This window comes from Gossypium arboreum, chromosome 9 (genome assembly GCF_025698485.1).
Source record: "Gossypium arboreum isolate Shixiya-1 chromosome 9, ASM2569848v2, whole genome shotgun sequence".
In the NCBI taxonomy this organism is placed as follows: domain Eukaryota; kingdom Viridiplantae; phylum Streptophyta; class Magnoliopsida; order Malvales; family Malvaceae; genus Gossypium; species Gossypium arboreum.
The window spans coordinates 62,002,136-62,019,906 of record NC_069078.1 but is presented as its reverse complement, the minus strand read 5'-3'; the positions used below and the strand labels follow the sequence as shown (position 1 = coordinate 62,019,906).

The 17,771-nt window shown below is 31.9% G+C and overlaps 1 long non-coding RNA gene across 1 annotated transcript; it reads left to right on the top strand.

The window, feature by feature from the left end:
* The first annotated feature begins 760 nt into the window (after window positions 1-760).
* Window positions 761-1,481, top strand: LOC128280374 (uncharacterized). Its single transcript, XR_008270549.1, has 2 exons — window positions 761-1,114; window positions 1,220-1,481. It is a non-coding gene; the product is annotated as an uncharacterized LOC128280374 (long non-coding RNA).
* Window positions 1,482-17,771: the final 16,290 nt, after the last annotated feature.

The window sequence follows — 17,771 nt, the reverse complement described above, 5'->3', positions numbered from 1 at the left end:
TTCTTAATTTTTTGCATCTAAATTGTTGAAGTAGTAATTATAAGTTATTCAATTGAATAACGTTTCAATTTTCATAAAGTACAAAAATCAAATTATGAAAATTAAAGGATTAATTTTCAGATCAAAGTTATTATTATTGTTGTTGTTCTTGTAAGTGCAAATGCAAGATATATGATAAAGTAAAATTTTTAGTGATGTATAATAATTTGAATATGCGGTATTTACCTCAGAGATACTAATCGACAGATTAAATAGTTACACGTGATTTTTAAATTTGCAAAAGCTTCAATTTTAATATTTGTATTATAATAAAATATTTTAATTTAAGACCAATTATGGATAATAGTCTAATTGAAAAGCAAAATCAAGAGATTGATGATTAAAAAGGAAGTCTAGAGATTACGCATTGAAAATTAAAGTTACATTATTCATTTTCACTTTACATAATTGCTTTCTTTGGTGCGTTAAAATTTCTTTGCTCAAGAAAAATTAACAAATTAGCTAAAACAACTCAAATTATACATAAATATTTGTTGATTCACTCGTTTCAATTGATATTATTATTATTAATATGTGATTAAGTGTGTATTATTTTACTATGACACTATTCTAACAGCGGATACAATGAATTTTCAAGAGAATTAGAAAACTTGTCAAATAAAAAAATTCTTCTGAAAATTAAAGAGGTGTCAAATAAAGAAATTCTTATGAAAAATGAAGTGGTTAAAAAGAATTTTCGAAGTGAAAATGCGATGAAAGAATCAAATCACAAATTTCGAAATGTTTGAAAACTAAAGTGCAATTTAACTCAAACGTATAAAGTGAGTTAGGATTGAGTACAGGTGTGTGAATTTTAAATGGGAGAAAGGATGAGAGAAAACCGCTATCAGCTCTCCTTCATGCTCCAGTCGGGGAGCTCTCTCTTCATTTTTCTTCTTCTTGCATTTCCTTCAATTTTAAAAAAAAAAAATCTCAACATCCACTTTGAGTTTTTGTTTAAATTACTGAAAACTACTACCTACACTCATTTCCACCTTCAAATCTCCATTTTTTATTAAGGGTTTTTATGGTTCCTAAGAGAGAAAATAGAAGCTAGTAAGAAAGCTTCAAAAAGGTAAGAAATGATATTTACCTCTCTTTAACTTGATTATTGAGATTGGTTGCATGAGAAAGCTTGAAACGTTTTTAAATTCATTTTTTATTATATTTTTGTTGTAAGAAAATGTGAAGATGAGGCATGGTATTCCAAGCTATTTTGAAGTTGGATTCAAGTGGATGGAAGCTTGGATTTAAGTAGAAAAGCATCCAAGAGGTAAATACCTTTGGATTTATTATCTTGAAATAAATGGTTAAATAAATTATGAGTTAAACGTGGAAAAATATGGTTTAATATGTTGTGATAAATGGGAAAGAAAATGGTAACTTTAATGACTTTGGCTTAATTTGTATAAAAATGAAATGGATATTATATTTTGAGAAAATAAGGGTCACGACTTAAGTTTGATTTTTGGAATGAACACACACGTGTTAATATTCTTTGTAAAGTAAAATGATGACAAAGTAAGATTGGATATGGCTAATAGTAGTTTTGGCCTAATATGATAACTAAGAATTACGAAGATGAGAATTCATTTGCTATGAAATTGATGAGACAATGAATGGTATAATAAGCACTTATATGTAGAATAACTTCTCGGTAATTCAGTAAAACATGTCATAACTTATCCGAAAAGTGTGTTAAGATGACATGGTCACTTAATCCAATGATTAAGTGATTTAAGAAATAAGAATAATTTGTGTCGTATATGAAACAAGATAGTTTGGTAAGCACTCCATAGTCATATGAGATATTGTGTGGTGATATGGGTCACTTATGTAACAAGTTAATGATATAAATGGGTATATGTGATATTTGGGTGTCTTAAGCACTAACAATGTGATACATGTTATGTGAAACTCGTTATATGAGTTATGAATCTTATAATTGATTAATGATATGAAATGTCCTTGCAAGTTTGATGGATTAGCTACGATATAATTGACATGTTATAGATATTAGATGCGCGCTTGTATGAGTTTATTTATATGTGTGGAGATATGATATGATGGCTTACAACATAGAACATTTGTGCTCTTGATTGTGTTTGGAGGGAGCACACTTATAATGCAATTTATACTAATATTTTAGTTGTGTTTGGTTGGGCACCTTAGGTGCAATTTATTAGTTGTGTTTGGATGAAAATCCCATGTATCCAAGTCTGTCATACTAAAGCTACAAAGGGCTAAGATACCAAATTTGTTAACAAGGAAGATTGAGATGTAAATAATAAATGATGAGATCAATTCACTAAGACCTAACTATAAGCTTATAAGTCCACATAAAAGTGAACTAATCTATTAATGAATTTATATCCGGTAATACACTTGTTAAGGTTTCGTGATTTGGTAAAAGTTGTGATAAATTGGTATTCAGACGTATATGAGACAAAATTTGTTAATAAATATGATTATAATCATGTTAACATTTAGTATGTGAACTAAGAAATTGAAGTTAAGAGACCTTTAGCTTAATAAGAATGAAAACTTAATTTTGAGATGGGAAGTATAGAAAATATTCATAACATATGAAATCATTAATGAAATGCTTCTATTCTGAAATTGGTTATAAGACGGCATACATGAAAGCAAATAAGTTCTAATAAGTGGAAACACCTTAAAAAGTGATGAACTTACAAAGGTAAAACATGTTTGAATGATGAATCCAAATGTGGTAAGTATACGAACTTGGTATAATTGAAACTTGACCTTATGTTTATAAAAGACTTGACAGTAATTCAGATAGGGTAAGATAGGAAATCTAAACCGTACTTACTAAGCTTTTCAAGCATAACATGTTAGTGGTTTAAATGCGTAGGCAGGGGTGAAGCCAGAAAATTTTTTTAGGGAGGATCGGATGAAATTTTAATTTTTTATAGGTTATATTTTTATAATTTGTAAAAGATTAAATTGAATTTTTATAGTTTTAGAGGGGCCAAAGTGTAATTTTACCTTTACTAATTTAAAATTTTTTAAAAATTTTAAGGGCTTAAAATGTAATTTTCCATTTTAGGGGGGTCGGGGCCCATGCCAGCCCCCCTGGCTAAGCCCCTATGCGTAGGTAAAAAGCTTTCTAGGAGGCTTGAGAACGTAAGCTTAGGAGGGTTGCATCACAAACAAGGTTTAAAGGTTTTATATTTTGGATTTGTAATTGCTACTCAGTGATTTGGAATGTACATGACGGCTTAGGCTAATTGAGTATATGTAAACATACTAATTTGTGAAATGAAATATCATTTGAAACTATTTGGATGTTTTTTTTACCCTTTGTTTCATAAATTGATTTGAACATGTGTATGATTTGGAACTGTGTTTAAATGAGTTTTGATAGAGTTTTAAATGAATTTGGAACTTATTAGCATGCTTTGATGATATTTGAGACTTGATTCTATGCTTAAATGAGTTTTGAAGATATTTTAAAATGTTTTGAAACTTATGGATATCATGTAAAAATGTTTGAGAATGATTTGAGATGTTTTTGAACTTGAGATTTGGGTTCCCTATCTTAAGTCTCGAAACTTATGTTTTTAGACTAAATTATTGCTCCAGGGGTCCAAGGTTTCAAGACTTACAAATATCAAAGCTAAAAGTCTATAGTACAACACCTAAGTCTCGAGACTTACGCCCCTTGCACTTGCACAACTAGAGGTGTTCATGGGTCGGGCTGGGTTCGGGCCGAACCCAACCAAAATCTTAGGCCTGTTTGCTAGGCCTGTGCCCAAAAATGGGCTTAAAGTTTTGTCCAAACCCGGCTCGACCCACCCATGTTAAATTTTTTATATTATTTTTTATATAATTTTAAAGTATATATAAAACATCAAAATACAAAAAACATTAAAATAAATATTTCCTAACAAATTGAAAATAAATTTTAAAAAAATGTATATTTAAATAACACAAAGATAGATGCAACTTAACAAGCAAATGCCTTTAAAATTATAACGAAATTAACAATAAAATAAGTGTTATACAATATCTAAACAATAACAATAAAATAGTAGCAACATAATAATGAAATGATAGCAAAATAGGGAGAAAACAAGGAGAAAACAATATTAAAATAACAATTTTTTTTTTCCTTTTGCAAATTCGAGCCTGGCCAAAAAATGACTTACCTGAGACCCGACCTGTTTTTTAAGCGGGCCTTATTTTTTTTGCCCAAACCCTCCCACTTTTTAGGCTGGCTTTTAGGCCGGGTTGGGTGACCCTACCTATGATTGGGGCTCTGCACAACTTCATTTTTTTTACTATATTAAGTTCCCAATACCTCGATTTATGATTTAGGCAAGTCGAAACCTTTCAGAATAATTTAGAATGATTTTAAAAATATTTTTAGACTCGTAAATGACTTCAAATATGTTTTAATAACTTTTTATAATGGTTTAAAGTTTAAAATTATTCAATATTCTTAAGCTTTTATTTATGTATGTGTTTCAGTGGCATCTCTTATTTGTACCAGTCGTTGGGGCGGATAAGGAGTGTTACAAATAGAGAATTAAGAGAAAAGGAAACTGACTCTTATTGAATAACTGAATAAAATGAATTAAATTTCATCCATAAATATAACTTAACTCATGTAACTAATGTATGATAATTGGAAAACTGTAAGGTAATACATAACTAATGGTTATTTATATAAATCAATTATATCTCTAGCTAGCTCACTAAGCTCTTATTGCCTTGATGTTCTTAGTCTTCAATTTCTTGTCCTTCTGTGCACTCTCCCATGATCCACTATTGTTGGGTTGTTGGGTTTTCTTAGCCAAATTTGTGCTTGTATCACGAGTCGTGGATCAAATCCCGTGACGAATACACATAGAGTGTCTAATGGAGGTAAATTAAATGAAGCTAATTTGACCTATTTGAATTGGCCTGATTTGTGGAACAAGTGGAGAAGCCTATCTACTTATAGCCTTGGTAGTCCAGTCAAACACTCAAATAAAACTAAGGTTACCGTGGTAAATATCTAAAGTAATCTTAGAAGATTTGATTCTATAACCTTAGAGTATTTTGTAATCTTAGAGAATTTGGTAAATCCCCTAAGAATCTCAATTTGTAGATTGGCTTTGATCTCGACCGTCGATGTAATTTAAACTATACCGTTAGATCTAGGGCAACTCAATTATAAATAAAGGTTTTTCTCATTTGTATTCATCTCATTCACTTCATTGTTGAGTAATAGAATACTTTTAAAAGCATTTACTCAAACACTTGGTCTATTATTGCTTTCTTGTGACTTTTTTGTTCTCTCATTACTTCTTTATCTTTGAGTTGATTTCACTTTACTTTCGATGTTGTAGAGAATTTCCCTTGAGAATTCTCATATTTCGAGAGTTAGGTTAATTTAGACGGATTTGAAGCAAAGAAATCGTCTAAGGCCGTGCAGTTTGACAAACTAAAGTTTTAGTCTCATGACACTTGCAACATCCTGAAGCCATTCTTTTCTGGGCAATCATTAAGTCGAGACCCACTCTCATAACAGAATCAGTTCAGTTGAAACCTAAGATAAAACAACCCTCCCAAACACCCTAAATTCATTTAATGGAAAACATTGCTCAGTCCCTCATTCCATTTGAAAGTAGATATTTTGGGCATGTTACTCATTTTGCGCAATCGATCCATTCCATTTACTCAGTTTCTTGAAATATAATTGATTGGTATGGTTTTTGAATAAAATGTGAGGTTTCTTCAAAAATTCTCCTAGGTTTTCTTCTTTAAATGATTTTGATGTTTCTTTTGGTCTCGATTTTGTTCTTGAAATCAAAATCAAGTTAATGTTCAAAATGATTTGTTAAACCGAATTTTCACCTTAAAATTTCATAAAAACAATGAACTTGGAATCATCAATAGCAATTGAAATGTTACTTCAATTTGAAGAAAACGACAAGTTATAGATCTAATTCAGTGGAAAACATTTAAAGAACAATGAAATATTTGATGGAGGAAACTTGAATTTTCTTTAAAATTTAAGGAAGAATTGGTGTGTGGATGACTAGAAAATTTGTAGGGATGAATCAATTTGAGAGAAAAAGCTTTGATTTGGATTTTGGGAAGCATTTCAAATGAGGGGCAATGATGAAGGGAAAAGACGGTGGGTTATGGGTGGCTTAAATAACCAACCAATTTTCAAAAATCAGTCAATTGCGCTCTAGGCCACTCCCAGTTTCCTCTATTTTTCAAATCAGTCCTTTTGTTTAATTAAAACATATTTTCTTAATTATTTTTAAATCAAGTGTTGTTTTTAGAATCTGTTTCAATCAAATGAATTCTCGAACACCTAATTTTAATTTCCTCGCCTAAATTTCTAAACCCGAATATTATTTAATTAATCTCTATGATCCTAATTCTAGAATTTTGAATCTAACTCTTAGTTCGCCAACCCAATTCTACAACTCGATTCTATTAACTCGATTTTTAAGATGTGATAAGGCTTGGCACACTTCATGCATTCACGAGATATTTCCCTTCTCGAAATATAGAAAGTCTAGATAGTTCATTAGTTCTTTAACAAACTCACAGTCATAATCAAAATGATTATGTCATTGTCAATAGAGTTTCGAATCTATAAGAACAGTCATGCATCTTTTCTAAGTCAAGCTTGTTTAGTCTCTTCAGTAGGTGGATAGTTAATTAAGTGGTCATCTTTATTAATACTCCTTAAATAAATCCTGATGGTTTTGATCTAATCTAGATAGGTAGACCCATTCAATTTATGCTCGGTGATATTAGACATCATTGGAACCATCTCACTTACAATAATTTTTGAATTAACCACCATTGTAAATGACTTAAGAAACCCTAAAACCTAAAAAACACTAATTGCTCAACTTTCTAATCAGATTTCTAGCCTTTAAACAAACGTGATGTAACACCCTAATTACCTGACCCAATTGTTGGGTCCGAGGAACGAGATATCACATTCGTTGCTAGAATAACTAACATCAATCGTTCCATAATAAATTCAAATCATACATTTAGACCCAAGGCCATGTCATGTTTAATATACCAATATCTCAACTATTAACTTGTTTATTCATTCCATTTCATGCATCCTTATTAAATATATATATTGTTAAATATGACTCCTATTTTCAGTCAAATTTGAAAAATAATCTTTCAGTTAAACTCTCTTTACTTGTTTCAATCAAACACTGATTAGTTTAAATTATTTGATTATTATTTGATCTATGAATTTAGTCCATAAATAGGCTCTTTTACAACCTTAAAAAATATACCCATTAGAGATTAGAACTTATAACATATTTAGAGAATTTTGTGTTTACGTTTTGTGGATTCTTTGTTTTCGGGTTTTCAGGGTTTAGTCTTAATCTTCATCTTTTGTACTATTCGTTCTTTTTGCCATTATAGTAAAATCATATTTGCCCATGGTTTTTTATCCTCTTTGGAGGGGTTTTTTCACATTAAATTTGTGTGTTCAATTTTCAATTTATTTTGCTATTTTTCTTGTTCGTTGCTTAATCGGGTCGAAATCCTAACAAGTGGTATCAGAGCTAGTTCAATTTTCATAGATTAGTCCATTCAGAGATGGCAACTACAAGGTTTGAAATTGAGAAGTTTGATGGTGAGACAAATTTCAATCTGTGGCAAGTTCAGATGATGGCAATTCTAGTTCAATCAGGCTTGAAAAAGGTTGTTACTGGGAAAAAGCCTAAGAATCTAAATAAAACAGAATGGGAAGAGCTTAATGAAAAGGCTTTGTCTGTAATCCAGTTGTGTCTCGTGAATACGGTATTGTAGGAGGTATTGATGGAGAAGACCTCATTCGTATTGTGGAAAAGGTTAGAAAATCTTTATGCGACTAAGTCTCTAGCTAATCGTTTAGTGTTGAAACTAGCTTAATCTAGCTAGCCCAGGGGTCAATTTGTAAAACTATTAAAGGTTGAGGGTTTTTCATGGATTTTTTTTTATAGTTTGTGATGTTAAATGATAGATTATGAATATTTGTTGAAAAATAAACAAGTTTTGTAAAGTGATTTTGATGAATTTTGGAATTAGGGATTAATTTGTTAAAGGTATACATTCGAGGGTTTTGTTATGAAATGTTCGTTTAAATGAGTTGGTATAGGTCCCTATGAAATTCGGCTAGCTTGAATGGATGATTAAAATGGTTAGATTTCAAATTATGAGCTTATGGACTAAATTGTGAAAAGTTAAAATGTTAGGGGCAACTTGGTAATTTGGCATAAATATGAAATATGGATTAAATTGAATACTATAAGTATTAAATTGATTGAAATTGTCTATTTAGATCAAGATAAACCACGTACGGACCTGGATCGAGGTAAAGCAAAAGCTTCGAATTAGTTCGACCTAACTACTAAGCCCACAGTATTCAACTTAAGTTCGTATGAATGGTTATCGTGTTTATTTTATTTAAATTGAATGTTATTATGTTATTTATAATGTAAATGGATCGATGTATAAACATATCAATGCATTGATGAATTAACGGATATCAAAACCCGGTTGAACCTTAGGAATTCCTAGGACACAAATGACATGTCATTAGGGATTTCATGTTTCGGATGCTGGTCTTGAATGTCCTACTGATGGCTGAGATCCTACATTTGTTGTGGATTCTCCATAGCTTGTGTGAGCAGCATCGTGTAGGTTACATTTTGACCCACAGCTCGTGTGAGCAATGATTTAAAGGAAAGGTTATAGTTATATGTAAAGGCACACTTCGTGTGAGCTTTCCCAAGTATCCGATGAAATTCTAGATGGTTCAATGGGCAAGAAAAGGGAATGAAATGGTAAGTATTCAAATGGAATCAAGCATAATCTTATGGAAAGAATGTATGAACTAAATAATGTATGTCATATAGAAATAGATTTATCTTAAGGTTAATTAATTTGAATTATGTACAAGTGTGCTAACTTGTGTATTGATGGTGATGTATAGGCTTATGCCAAGCTTATGGTTTGGTACATATTATCCTTATGCTTTATTTAATGCCAATACAATGGTAAGTTATGTTTTGGTTTATACAAGCTTACTAAGCACTTGTTGCTTGCGTAGTTTCTTTCCTTTGTTTTATAGATTATTGAAAGCTCGATTTGGTTAGAAGCACATTGGAGACCTATCACACTATCCAACATACATTTCGGTAGTTTTTGCACGTTTTGGCTAATGTTTATAATGGCATGTATAGGGTGTTTTGTAATGATAATTTTATGAATGTGATGTTGGTGCTTTGACATGTATAAACCTTTAGAAGTTGTTGGTTTGATACTATTTGATGTCTTGACAAATTGTGTCACTTTGGTCACCTTGTTATGCATGTTTATAAGGTCCTTTATGGTGTGTTTTAAATGGATTGAGAATAGTCAATATGTGGTATGATTTAGTAAGTGTTGAGCTAGGATATGATGCTTGAAATGTGGTAATTTTGACATGTTTAGGTTGGTGTTGTTTGTATGCAATTAAGGTGCCTTTGAATGGCATATTGGTTAGTTGAATTAGGATCTTAAAATGGTGTTTTGATGTATGTTTTGGTGAAGTTTAGGTACTTTTAAAGTCTGTTAAAATGGGTTGAAAGCTCATGCATGAAATGGTTTTGGAATTGGCTTGATTTTAGGTAAATTTGGGTCAACACGACCTGAGACACGGGCATATGGTTCAGTCGTGTGAGACACACGGCTTAGCGACATGACTGTGTGTCATCTGATGATTTCTTTAGGGTGCAAGTCAGTGAGTTACACGGCATAACACACAGCCTGGTACACGGGCGTGTGTCATGGCCATGTGACCTGTAACACCCCCAAGCCCGAAACCGTCACCGGAGTCAAGCTTGAGGTGTTACTAAACTTATCTTACCTTTTAAACAACTCTAAACCACTTATTTTAATTTTCGGAATAAACTGTTTTTTTGCGTCATGGTTGCTTAAAAATTCATTTCTCGAGTTTCAAAACTTGAAATTAAGATCCGTAAATTTTCCTGAAACTAGACTCATATATCTATCTACTAATTTTTTTTCTAGAATTTTTGACTTGGCCAATTAGTACAGTTTATTAGTTAAAGTTTCCCCTGTTTCAAAACTCGACTGCACTGACCTCTTCTTACTACAAACCATGTTTCTTCCTGTAAAAAATTCATATGACTAATTTGTTTGTTTCTATTAAAACTAGACTCAACAAGGATTCTAACCATATAAAGTAAACCTTATAATTAGTTTTTTACAATTTATAGTGAATTTTCAAAGTTGAAATAGGGGATCCAGAAATTGCTCTGACCCTATTTCACTAAAACTCAGATATCTCATAAAATATATTATCTTTACCTGTTTTGCTTATTCCATAAGAAAATAGACATAATAATATTTAATTTCATATATTATTAATCTTCAAACTATGTTTCTACAATTTTTAGTGATTTTTCAAAGTTACGTCATTTCTGTTACTTGAATATATTTTTAGGTTACTTTCACATTTTTCATAATTTTCATGTGATAATCACCATTCAATCATACATTTTAATAAACATGTATATCATCGGCCATTTTATTAGCTAATCACTAGCAAGTATTTACACATCATTCATTGTTCATATTATACCAAAAGTAGCTAAGTTTCTATACATGTCATACCCAAAACAAAACGTCTAATTATACTGAGTTATTTCTTTGATAGTGTGATCGGCTTCCGACGTTTCCTTCGATTCCCGAGTGGATAGATAAGTACTATAAGAACAAGAAAATAAAGAGATTAAGCACTAGGCTTAGTAAGCTTACAAGCAAATAAATCATAACATTCAACATAATGGATAATTATGCATAATATCATCTAACATCATAAATTTCTTTACTTTTCAATTTCTATCTTCTTGTTTATTCCCTTACCTTCTTTCTTACCTGGCCTTTCCTTTTTCATAAATATAATCTACTTTTCCTTTGTTGTTAATTCACTGTAATTTACCTCGTACCCTGACCCGTTGAACCGCTCGAAATACTAAGGATACTAGGGTCGTTCCTGTCTTTCAATATCCTACCAATGCCATGTCTTTGACATGGACTTACATGAATTATTCCTGTCTCCAATGCAATATATAATATGGACTTACATGGCTCAATCCTGTCTCCAAAGCCATATTTCTAATATGGACTTACATGGCTTATTTCTGTTCTGTCCTGTCAACCCTAATATCCTAACATTCCTAGGGTTCAACCGGGGCTTTCTAACACTTTTCCTCTATCACTTCACCTTAAATTTGACTTTATATATTTTCATAACATAAATATATAAATGCTGGAAATTGACTTACTGTCTTTGGGATCTAATGCTACACCGCTGCTCAATAACTTAAGGGATCGGCTCAATAATAATGTAAAATAAAAGAATATTGCATTTATTTACTGTAACTTACCTTGATACAAAATGTGACTAAGCTTTACAATTTAGTCCTTTACTTTTTCTTTTCCCCGATCTACTCTCGAATTTCGTTCTTCTTGATCTATAATAGAAAATTTAACTTATTTAATATTCACATTTATTAAAACAGTCTGTGACCCAAACTTTAGCAAAATTATATTTTTCCCCTAAACTTTCACATATTTGCACTTTTGCCCCAAGGCTCGTAAATTAAACTTCATCCTATTTTCTTATGTTTTATGACATGATGATCATTTTTCCCTTCTATGACAATATCAAAATCACACTCTAACATATACTTATGACTATTGGTATTTTTTTTTCGATTTAAGCCCTTTTACTCATTTTCACTTAAAAACGAGTAGCATAAGTTGTTTAACATATTTTAAAACCTCATAATCTATCATAAAACACCAAAATACACAAATTTTAGCTATAGGTATTTTTCCAAATATGAACCCTAGGTTGAATTATTGCTAGAATAAGCTTAATCAATTTATCGGGACTCCAAAAACGTAAAGATTATTAAAAATGGGGCTTAGAATCACTTACTATGAGGCTTGAAAGTTGAAGAAACCTCAGATATGGATGAGAGCAAAAATCGGCAGAAACTAATTGAGAAGATGACCATTTTTGTGTTATTTTTCCCTTTTTAATTCATTTAATATCCAAATGACCAAATTGCCCCTCACTAAACTTTCAAAAATTCCTTCCATGTCCTAATTTTTTTTCCATGAACTTAAAATTGGTCAAATAAACCCTCCTAATTAATATTCCAAAGCAATTTCATACTAAAAATTTCTAGAATGCAAGTTTTACAAATTATTCGATTTAGTCCCTAACCTCAACTTAAGCACTTTATGCACAGAATTTCATCACGAAATTTTTACACAATCATGAAACCATGAACCTCAAAATAATAATAAAATAAATTTTTCTACCTCGAATTTGTGGTTTCGCAACCACTGTTCCATTTAGGCCCTATTTTGGGATGTTATATGACCCTACTCAGAGAGTTACACAGGTGAGGACATGGGCTGGGACATGGCTGTTATCCCTAGTTCAAAGGTTGCACGGCCTGAGACACGAGTGTGTGTCTTATAAGCTATTTTTACAAATTTTGCTTCTTTTTCCCAAATTTACTAAATTGTTTCAAATTGGTCCCGAATTGCTTCTAAGTCATTTTTAGGGCCTCAAGGGCTCGATTTATGGACACTATGCATGTATATGTCTGGTTTATAATGTGGTTAAGTTATTGAATGTTTTAAGTTTAAATGTTTTCGATTATACAGTAATGCTTCGTAACCTTAATCCAGCAACGGAGACGCTGAAAGGCTCATATCATAGCCTATACTAAAGGGTCCATGCTAGCCTATGATGTAGCCTAACCTGGAGGAGGAGGTACATTCGCATTAACTCTACTTCGTCTAGGAGGCATATCGACTACATTATAGCATTTAAAAGAAACAAACAGAACAAATGAGTGAGAAGTGGCAAATGATCCAAGGCAAATTCATGCAATATAAAACATTTAATAGATGGCAATGTGTTCCCGTTCCTACCTCAAAACAAGCAATTCAAACAAGGGTATCTCAGTCCAACATTTAAAAATTATCGGTTCTATTTTAAAACTAAATAATCAATTTTAATTTCCAAAATCTTTAAATTCGAGAGTTAATAAACTCTGGCTAACCTGGTTTTTGCAAACCTATTGTTGCCAACCTGTTTTTGTAAATATGACTCTGATACTACCAAATGTGACGCTCCACACTCAGTTGGAACTGATCCACTTGAATTCTAAATGTCACATTAACCATTTATATGACTCTCCTTACCGGTCATCCAAACACACCATAAAATCAACCATCACACCATCAAACCATACTTAATCAAGTATTTCTAGTCATGCACGCCTAAATCATGCTTCAATTAACACAAACTTGTTATTTAAGAATAGGGGTAAAATCATCATTTTACACATTTGTGAAAAACATGTAAATCATTAATCCAACAAGTGTCTTGGGAATTTTATTTTAAACCATTTGTGAAAATTTCAGCTTAAAACAACATTTAAAATTCAATTTCAAAATCAAATTTAAGGATTAAGACGTAAAGTTTTACAAAATATCCAAATAAACCATTTTAAGAAATTGAACTTACCATATTGAAATTCAATCTTTAAATCCATGTCATGTAAATTTTAAAGTATTTTGTGTTATTTAAGGCCTCCAATTTTATTGTCTAAAAATAAGGACTTATTTGCAATAGTTTCAAAGTACGAAGTGATATTATTTAAGTATATAATAATTATTATTTGCAACAGTTTCAAAAATCAGGACTTACTTGGGTGATATTATTTAAGTATATAATAATTATTATGAAGTGATTTGAAATTAGTGTTAAAATTTAATTAATAGATAAATTATTTAATTTAAAAATAATTCTTCTGAAAACTGTAATAAATGATTTTTTTGAAAAATATATAATAGTTATTGTGAAGTTATTTAAAATGATATTAAAATTTGATTAATAGATAAATTGTCTAATTTAAAGGACAATTATTTTAAAATTTGTTATAAATAATTTTTAAAAATTATTTTCAAATCAAAATTTTAAATAAATATAGTAAGAATATTTAATATGTATTAAATTTCTATAAATTTTAAATCCATTTGTAATTTTTATTACTTTTTATTAAAAATAGATTACCTTTTTATTTTTGTTGATGTGTCATTTATATTTATTGATTTTAAATTTATCAAATAATCACAGTTGAAATGACATTTATATAGGTAATAATTTATCATCGTTAGATTTAAAAAATATATCATTATAATCTAAATTATTCAATTGATAATAGTTAAAAATTATATAATTTTTACACATTAATTTTAAGTTTCTTTTAAATATAATTGTCAAATTTTATGTAACAAATTCTATAGTAAAAGACAGGGGCGTTTTACCCAAATATGCCATTTAAATAATATAATTATAGAAATGGGCTATTTTTTGCGTTATTTACTGGATTAGGCCGATTCCCATGAAAACACGTTCACGTAAGTGCGATTTCTTGAGTAGGTGTCAGCAAAAAACGTGTCCTTGAGGGCGCACTTTGCTGATGTGGACAAAGCGCTCCCCCAGTGGAGCGTTTTGCCCCTTTTTTTAGGGTTAGGGTTTTATTATTTAATTGATTTAAGGTTAGGGTTTTTATGGTTTAGGGTTAAGGTTAAGGTTCTGTAAGGGTTTAAGGTTTTAGGATTTAGGGTTTTAGGAAAATAATTAATTGAATTGGGGCATAAATTAACTATTAATTTTAAATACTAAATATTAAGTTAGAGTTTAGAGTATTAAGGTTAATTGATTAAATTATGGATTGATTTAGGGTTTAGGGTTAATTGATTAAATTTAAGGTTAATTGATACATACAAGAAAAAAAATTCTCAAAGATAATATGATTGCAGTATATATACATACTGGCACTATGCTAAGTTTAAGGTTTCGAGAAAAAATTAATTGAATTAGGATTTAAGGTTTTAGGGTTAATTCATTAAATTAACTATTAATTTTAAATACTAAATACTAAATTAGAGTGTATTAGGGTTAATTCATTAAATTAGGGATTACGGTTTAATTTTTTAAAATAAATTTGTGTTTAGGGTATTAGAAAAAACATATAAGCAATATAAAATTTTTTTGTAATAGGTTTTAAGGTTTAGGGTTTCTGTAAAAATAATTCTGAGCAGACGTTTCTGGAAAAATAGTGTCGAAAAAGGCTCCAAGCAGGATGCACTGTCAGCAAAATTTCTGGAAAAAGCTCCCACGTGGACACTCTTTTGCTACAGTAGTTCGTAGAAAAATAATTCTGAGTAGACGTTTCTGAACAAATAGTGCCAAAAACGCTTCAAGCAGGATGAACTGTCAGCAAAATTTCTGGAAAAAGCTCCCACGTGGACGCTCTTTTGCTACAGTAGTTCGTAGAAAAATGAGGCTATAAATTAGCCAAATTTTATTCTCAAGTTGCATAACTTACAAAAAAAAAATTAGAGAGGCTAAGAAGAAAAGAAATTGAAGATGAATGAATGTATTAGTGTTGTTATTTACTATGATGGTGAGGTCTATAACAACGAGAACGGTGTTGTTTTTTTATCAGAGAATACAGTGAGACTGGTTTTTAACCATAACATAGATTTGACAGAACTTCGCAAAAGAATTAGGCGCAAAATCTTCGGAACGACGCCAATGAAAATTTTGTCTATTAAGTATCGATTTTGTGCTTCAGTTGATCCTGTGACATATGACTTATTCGACATCAAAAGCGCTCGTAGCTTAGAGGCAATGGTGCAGACTCATGTCGCTAGTGGATCACCCTATCTTGAGTTATATGTACAATTTTCATCGCCAAATGATGCATTTGCAGCTTCAACATTTACTGCTGGTCGAGAGGAATACATGACCCTTGCCTGACACTCCGTTAGTGGGTGGCAAAATACCGAATTGCCCATGTTTAGTAGCAGTATGGAATACTCAACCCCTGCACGACACTTCGTTAGTGGATGGGACATGCACCTTAGTGGGTCGATGTTTGATGCTGGAAATACGTACTGGGGAATGGCATCAACTTCTAGTGGTTGGCAATCCACATCTGATTGGAGACGTTGTAAAACGTCCATAAGGAGGGATGATGTACTCCATACGACGTCCACCGGCGAGGGGACCTTTTACGTTGCACATGATGATAGGTCAGATAATGGGTCCGATGCGGATCCACTTCGAGAGGCCGGCCTCAATGGTGTAGAAGTTGCATTATTTTTTGAACCAGAGCCTGTTCCAATCATACCTAAAGATGTTGAAGTGGGTTCAGATGAAGAAGAAGAAGATCCACGATTCAGGGCGTACTCACCTCCAGCCCAAATCCATCCCAAATGAATAATGTTGATCTATTTGAAGATGATGCATTAGAGTTTCCAGATCTACCACACAGAAGGCGTGACCGTACAAGTTCCTCATTGGATTCAGGTGAATTAGAAGTTGGTAAAGAGTTTTCCAGTAAAGATAGTTTTCTTGGTGCATTAAAATAACATAGCATCATGAACGGGGTTAACTACAACGTGGTTAAATTCAAATCCAATAAGTTTGAGGCCAAGTGTGCAGTGCAAGACTGTACATATTCATGGAAAATCATGGCCTCGTTAAGGAAAAAGACAGGCTTGTGGGAGATAAAAAAGTACAAAGGTCCACATAAATGTACTGTCGGTACAGTATCACTAACCGTCTAGATTTTTTTAATGGTACTGTTATTACGTATTGTTACATTTTTTTAACGTACTTCGTTGACAAGTGTTTTGGAAGATCATCCCAAGATGAATTCAGATATGTTAGTTATCTTAATACTACCGACGGTGAAGGTTGATCCCAGAACTTCAGTATCTGTCTTAATTGCCAATATTCGTAGCCAATTGAGGTACACACCCTTTTACCGTAAGGCTTGGATACCTAAGCAGAAGGCGTTGGAAAAGATTCATGGTGGGTGGGACGCTTCATATAATGAAGTGTAGCAGTGGTGTCAAGTGCTGGAGAGATATGTCCTAGGTTGCGTAACAGACCTTGAAACTGAACCTGCGTACTACAACGACCGATTGCTCCGTGGATGCCAAGTATTTAAGCGTCTGTTCTGGACTTTTAAGCAATGCCAAGACGCATTTTTATATTGCAAGCCATTGGTACAAATTGACGGTACCTTTATGTACGGTAGATATACCCATCGGCTATTGCTAGCTGTAACACAGGATGACAGTGGGAGAATCCTTCCACTTGCTTTTATAATAACATCGGGGAAGTCAGCTGTTGACTGGGAGTTCTTTCTTTATAGGTTAAGGAGGCATGTCTACCCCCAACCTAATTTCTGTGTCATATCGGATCGAGGCACCAAAATACTAGCGCAATTGAGCGACAGGGAAGCCTATGGCATCGCACACACCATCGGTATTGCCTAAGGGACGTTGCGTCCAACTACTATGGGTAATTTCAATTTATAAGTGAAAAACAATAGGTGACCAACATGGGTATTTAATATCTATTAATGTAATTTCGTTTGTAATATTGAATTTATTTTAAATGAAAAAGTGGTATATAATTTTCGCTATCAACTTATATTGGCAGGGTATGAGATAAGTAAGGACCGCTTTTCATGAGATGTTGGCGCTTTATGCTCGATTAACGAAGAAGGCGCAGACTACCTCGTAACATACCTTTCGAACAGTGGACACAAGCATATGACGGCGGCCTA